This window comes from Lontra canadensis, unplaced genomic scaffold, assembly GCF_010015895.1.
Source record: "Lontra canadensis isolate GAN:19392208 unplaced genomic scaffold, GSC_riverotter_1.0 scaffold11, whole genome shotgun sequence".
Taxonomy (NCBI): Eukaryota; Metazoa; Chordata; class Mammalia; order Carnivora; family Mustelidae; genus Lontra; species Lontra canadensis.
The window spans coordinates 22,110,009-22,116,008 of record NW_022631005.1 but is presented as its reverse complement, the minus strand read 5'-3'; positions in this window follow the sequence as shown (position 1 = coordinate 22,116,008).

The window sequence follows — 6,000 nt, the reverse complement described above, 5'->3', positions numbered from 1 at the left end:
TTCCTGGGTACCAGCTGCCTTGCCCAACTGTGCTGCTTTCCTTAAATGCACATCTCATCTTCAGGCTCACCACCTTCACATAGTCTGTGCTAAATCACGCAGATTGTATCACATGTAATTATCTGCCTTCTCCATCTACTCCGTACTATTTGAAAATGGCATTCTCTCAAAAGCAGAGATTCCTTGAATTACTACACTGCCAAAATGCTCAGTGCCAACTCTTCACTAATGCATTAAAAGAAAGTCATCATCCTGACGTTAAGACCTTCTGTAATATGTTCCTAACCATTTTTTCCCTGCTTTAACAATGTGTACACCTAAAGAAACTCCACATTCCAGCCCAACTAACTTGAGCCTGGATCCCCAATATGCCCTATGTATTCTACAGTATATGTTTTTTCAAGCTTACTTGCCCCCCTCCAACTGTGTACCACACCACTGCATATCATGTAGGAAGCCTTTTTCAAAGCTTCCGATGTTCCTCCATCTCCAACATGATCGTTCTCTTCTGTGAACATCCAGAGCTCTGTTGCCACATTATCTTTAGTGCTTACCTGGTGGAATGATCATCCTTGTCTAATCTTCTGTGTTAAATAGACTGCATCTTGTTTGATGAACAACCTAGACCTTGTTTTGCTGATCTGTTTTTTTCCCAAAGCACTAAACATAAAATGCTGCACATCACGCATGGTTCAGTAAATAGGTCGCATTTAAATTGCAATCTACCTCCTGTCCTAGATCTTTAACTGCTTACAGCACATTTGCATATTTCATCTCAAATTCTACTCACATGGGAAGTTGAACGCATCTTCCCTGAGATCACAAGATTCTTCATTGAGAATTCCTTATTTTTGTCAAGGTGGCACATTGTTCTTATTAGTCAAGTTAAAAAAGAAAAAAACGGTCTTTACTTTTATACTTTTTAAATCCATCAAATGCCTTTGAATCTTTCATTTAACTCTTGGCACCTGCATCTTCTAGTGACTTTTTTTTTTTTCTTTACTATCCAATTTTATTTCTTTTTATTATTTTTTTATAAACATATAATGTATTTTTATCCCCAGGGGTACAGGTCTGTGAATCACCAGGTTTACACACTTCACAGCACTCACCATAGTACACACCCTCCCCAATGTCCATAACCCCACCCCTCTCTCCCAACCCCCCTCCCCCCAGCAACCCTCAGTTTGTTTTGTGAGATTAAGAGTCACTTATGGTTTGTCTCCCTCCTGATCCCATCTTGTTTCATTTATTCTTCTCCTACCCCCCAAACTCCCCATGTTGCATCTCTACTTCCTCATATCAAGGAGATCACGTGATAGTTGTCTTTCTCTGGCCGATTTATTTCAATTAGCATGATACCCTCTAGTTCTAGTGACTTCTTAACCAATGTTTCTGCTGCTCATTTCCTTTATCTGAACACAGCTAGTAACAATTAACATTGTTTGGAATGCTTCCTATGTGCTAGACACTACCTAAATACTTCATAATCAGTAATTCATTTAATCTTCACAATAATCATATCATGAGACCCAGAAAGATAAAATGTCTTTTTCACAGGAGCAGCATTATAAAGTGATAAGCCAGCTGCAAATCCAGTCAGCCTGACCAGTTTTTGTTGTTGTTGTTTTGTTTTTTAAGATTTATTTATTTTAGAAAGATACTGTGCAGGGAGAGAGGCAGAGGGAAAGAGAGGAAGATGCACTGAGTGTGGAGCCCAACACATGGCTTGATCCCAGGACCCTGAGATCACAACCAAGAAACCAAGCTGAAACCAAGAGTCAGAAGCTTAACTGACTACACCATAGCAGCACTCCAAGGAGAAGGCACTTAAAAAAATACAGATACTTGGGGTGCCTGGGTGGCTCAGTGGGTTGGCCTCTGCCTTCGGCTCAGGTCATGATCTCAGGGTCCTGGGATCAAGCCCCGCATCAGGCTCTCTGCTCAGCAGGGAGCCAGCTTCCCCTTCTCTCTCTGCCTGCCTTTCTGCCTATTTGTGATCTCTCTGTCAAATAAATAAATAAATTTTAAAAAAAACAAACATGTACTACTTTCCCATTCTCAAATTCATCTACAACTACCAGATTAATTATCCCACTTTCTTTGATAAAAACTCATTTCCTACAGTGAAAAAATCATATTTCTTAGAATTCTAGACCACGCTCAATTTCTCCCAGTGATACTGATCCAAGCTTGTCTACTTCAAGAGTGCTTCTCTCCAGCAGCAGCAGACTTTCTACTCTGCCTGAAGAATGCCCCAAATGCCCCTCTCTTCATTATTCCTGTCTCTATATCTTCTTGTTCAGGCTCCTCTACTTTTTTGCTATCCAAGCCCTCCTCATTCACTAATTTAGAAGCTGAAAACTCATTGTCAATCTGTCAGACCTGCGCTAAGCACTGGTTTTATGGTGTTTTAAGAGAAAGTATTTAAAAATCAGCATAAAACAGGGCCACTGTCTTATACGATACACAAACATCAACTTAAAATGGATTAAAGACTTGAATATAAGCTCTGAAACCATCAAACCCCTAGGGGGGAGAAAATAAAGAGGCCATAAGCTCCTTGTTGTTGGTCTTGGTGATAATTTTTTGGATTTGACACCAAAAGCAAAGGCAACAAAAGCAAAACGAACAAGTGGGACTACATCAAATAAAAAGCTTCCTCACAGCAAGGGAAATCATCAAAATTAAAAGGCAACCTAACAAATGGGAGAACACATTTGTAAATCATAGATCTCATTGGGGTTAATATCCAAAATATATTAAAAAGCTCATACAACTCAATTGCAAATAATAAGAACAAAAAAACAATTCAATTAAAATATGGGCAGGGGATCTAAACATTTTTCCAAAGAAGATATACAGATGGGCAATAGGTATATGAACAAGTGCCCATCCTCACTAATTAGGGAAGTGCAAATCAAAACCACGATGAGATATTACCCCATACTTGTTAGAATGGCTATTATCAAGAAAGACAAGAAATAACAAGTGTTGGACAGGATGTGGAAGAAGGACAACATTTGTATGTTTTTGGTAGGAATGTAAATTGGTGAAGTCACTATGGAGAACAGTATGAAGGCTCCTCAACAAATTAAAAGTAGAATTACCATATGATCTAGTAATTCCACTGCTAGGTTATTTGTTGGAAGGAAATAAAAACTCTAACTCAAAAAGGTATCAGTATCCCCATGTGCACTGCAGCTTTACTTATAAAAACTAAGATATGGATACAACCTAAATGCTTGTTGATGGAGGAATAAAATGAAATTGTGTGTGATATGTGTGTAGATATATACACATGTATATTAGCTATAAATTATTTAGTAGCATGGCCAGGATTCAATTTTAATTGACCTTGCTGAAAATTCTCTTTTCCATACCACATGCACCTTATTTAGATCACAGATTAATGACCTAATTGTTGAAGCAAAGCATAGACAGTGTTTTTAATTCTCATAGAGTCACTGATGTGCTGGCTCACACTGGATAATGACAGCCTCTTCTGCATATCTTTTCTCAACTCCTTTCAGTTCCATCAGATTGATTGCTTGATATCAGCCATAGAGGGAATATTTATATCATAGAAATCAGCAAATGCTAAAAATGATGGGTATTTGGATAGCCAGTCATTAAAAATTACCAGCACATTTTTAAAAAATATTTTATTTATTTGACAGAAAGAGCAAGAGAGCACATACTGGCTTACTCTTTTTAATGAGTAATATGGTCATTTGAGGTTTAGCCCATTCAAGATTTTATTATTTGTTTATTGGAAAGCCTCTTCCAAATACTAAGAATCTAAAGGACTGAATATATTAATGATAAGGAGGATGAAATTTGTGGTTGATAGTTCACTTTAAATTCCTGTCTTGTTACTAATTACATAACTTTGGGGATGTTACTTAATATCTAAGTTTCTTCTTCATCTTTATGTCACAGAGTTGTTAATTATCGTAAATAAGGCATAGAGGTCCCAGGGAGAGAACAGAGGCAAGTATCTTACTCTTAAACTCCTAGAAGGAAGAAAGGGATTACTGCATAGGAAATGTTTTAACTACCAAGACTATGATAAAATTGTCACAAGTAGAAAAAAACTATGTAAATAATAAAACATAGTTTATGACTTTATTTTTTCTGTATTAGTATAAACATACAATTTTAATAAAGGCTTCTTTTCAAACATTTTAGTTATGATCTGCTTAGATACTACACTCGCCCAATCACAATGGTGGAATAAGAGGATCCTGAGCCCACTTTTTCCTATGGACATACCAAGTCTGCAGTTACATATGGAGCAACTTTCTGAGAACTGACCTGAAGACCAGCAGAATAGCTCTTCCACAAACATATAAAGAAAAATCCACACTGGGAAGCATAGGAGTATTGGAGACATGATCTGGTTGGGACCTACACTACTGGTGTGGTGATATACAAGTGGTCAGAGGTACAGAGGAGCAAGGGTTTCAAGCCCCACACTGGGAAGATGAGCCCTGATAACATCTAGCTTTGAAAATCAGTGGGCTTAATGGTAGGAGTTTTGAATGTCTGTGGGGTTTACTCTTGGGAGAGCCACAGGGCTATAGGAAACAGACTGCTCTTAAAGGACTCACATGCAATTTTACTTGGTCCAATAACTAGCACAGAGGGAGCAGTTTGAAAAAACATCTGAGCCCTATGTGAAAAAGATTTATTGACTAATTTTAGGGTATATACAAGAGGGGCAGGGGTTTATGAGAACTTTCTCTGGAAACAGAAGCACTAGTGAGTAACATTTTTCTTGCCCAGCTTTTGCCAAGCTGGTGTGACACTGGTGGCACCAGTTCTGATACTTTCCATCGCTATACTACAATCTTCATTCAACCTGATATTCCTCAGCAGACTGACCACCACCCACTCCACCTGCCTTGGCAGGTGTCCCTCGGAAGTAGCCAGCAATCTGCCATACCAGTAGGAAAACTGGGCATTACTGGCACCCCCCAAGAGGTTCCCACCCCACCACACCCAGCAGGTGATATCAGCTGAGACTGGTGCCCCTCCAAAGAGGCTGACCCCTGAGGAGAGGTGGCAGCCCTGCCCAACGTGCATCTATAGCAATTGCAGCTGAGACACTCAGCCAGTCATGTGAAAAGGCGGGTGGAGATGAGCAACCCCAACTAGCAGTGAGTCTGTAGAAGTCACAGGAGCTGGGCAGAGGGTCAGCCCCATCAGCAAGTGCATCTGTAGCAACCTACCTGTAATAGGAGAAAATACACAACCAAAAATATGGGGCACTCTTAGAGCACCTAATTCTGGTGACCATGAAAGATTGCACTTTTAGGCACCATAGGATGCTTTCTACAAAAGGCAATTCCTTTTGCCTTTTGACCAGGAGACATAACTGATATATCTATTACATAGAAACAAATACAGAGAACCAGGCAAAAAAATGAGACAGAAGATAAGGTCTAAATGAAAGACATTAGAAAAAAAACTCAGAAAAAAAGACTAAAAGAAATAGAAATGAGCCATCTATCTGATAAAGAGTTCAAAGTAATGGTAATGAAGATAATCACTGACCTTGAGAGAAGAATAAACAGGGAGCTTCAACAAAGAGATAGAGATAATTAAAAAAGAACCAATCAGAGATGAAGAATACAACAACTAAAGGGGATAGGGATGCCTGGATGGCTCAGTCAGTTAAGCGTCTGCCTTTGGCTCAGATCATGATCCCAGGGTCCTGGGACTGAGTCCTGCATTGAGCTCCTTCCTCATTGGGGAAATTGCATCTCCCTCTGCCTGCTGCTACCCCTGCTGGTGTGCCCCCCTGCTTGTGCACATCCTCCCTCTCTTTTGGTCTCTCTCTGACAAAATCAAATCTTAAAAAAAAATAAATAAATAAAACAAATACAAATAAAAATTAGGATAGCTTAAAGTGTCTCCAGGACAACATCAAGCATAGTAAAATTGACATTATAGGGGTCTCAGAAAGGGAAAAGAGAGAAAGGAGCAGAAAATATA